This window comes from Calidris pugnax, unplaced genomic scaffold (assembly GCF_001431845.1).
Source record: "Calidris pugnax isolate Ruff unplaced genomic scaffold, ASM143184v1 scaffold553, whole genome shotgun sequence".
Taxonomy (NCBI): Eukaryota; Metazoa; Chordata; class Aves; order Charadriiformes; family Scolopacidae; genus Calidris; species Calidris pugnax.
Window position 1 is genome coordinate 5,066 of NW_015091357.1, and position 1,164 is coordinate 6,229.

Sequence of the window (1,164 nt, forward strand, 5' to 3'; positions counted from 1 at the left end):
GGAAAGGCCCTCAGCTGTACTGCCTCCAAGCTGGACGTGAGCTCAGGCCGACCAATATTCTGGAGGGGACATGGACTTAGAAAATGTCCCCACTGTGCACAGCCCTTGTCAGAAAGAGGGTTGATACTGGACATCCCTGTGGGACAGCAGCTGGCTTTGGGGGATGCAGTTGTGAATCCACGTCCCTTTACAGGGATTAAAAACTGATTAAAACTGGAGGGACTCCATCCTTTTTGGAGTCCCAAATGGGCAGCAGCAGCATGTGAGCTCTGCAGGGGCAGGAGAAGGAGGGCTCAGGAGGCAGGGGCTGTATTTCAGTGCCTTTTTCCCTGGACAGATTTCCAGGGGGTTGGTGCCATCACCCCTCAGTTGCCCTCCTGCTAACCCAGGCAATCTGTTGTTCTGTGTTGCTCATGGACAGAGCAGTGGACAGGACCGCTGCCATAGCCAACACATTCCCTCCTGATGAGGGACACACAAGGACAGAGACACGCAGGCTCAGGCACACCGGCATGGAACCAGGTACAAGTGTGAGGCAGGATGGGGTCAAAACCTGTCAGGAGCCCATGTGCATCAAGCTGAGGATGGACGGACCATCTTCCTCAGAACACACTTCAAACAATCCCGATGGAGTGACCCAGGCAATTTTCCTCTGAACCCACCCAGCACTTAAACTGACTCTTCTGCGTGCACTGCTGCATTCCTGCCCTGGAAATCCTGGGACCTTCATCCCAGTGATCACAGGAAGCCTCCATTGGGACATTAGCATGAAACAAACCTGGAAATGAAAAGGCAGCAGTGTTGGAAACCAAAGCACAGCCCATATCATTAGCTGCGATGGTTTGCATTCAAGATGAGCTTGTCAGAAAATTGTTACCTCTGCAAAGGGCACCTCTGCTCCTGCAGCAATGAAGGGCAGGTATAAAAGCCAGCACAGGTCCCTGCCCTCTCATCCACTTCTCTGGCCACCTTCTCCTTGGGAATTAGGTGAGTCTGAAGCTTCTTCTCTTCCAAAGTGAGATCTCTCCTTGATGGACCTCTCATCTGACATTGGCTCTCTCCTGTCCTTTGGTCTTGTCACGATAGAGGGAAGCAGGGAGAAGGTCTGCTTAGAGAGAATCTGAGATGTGGCAGAAGGGACTTTTGGTTTATGCTCTAGGACTC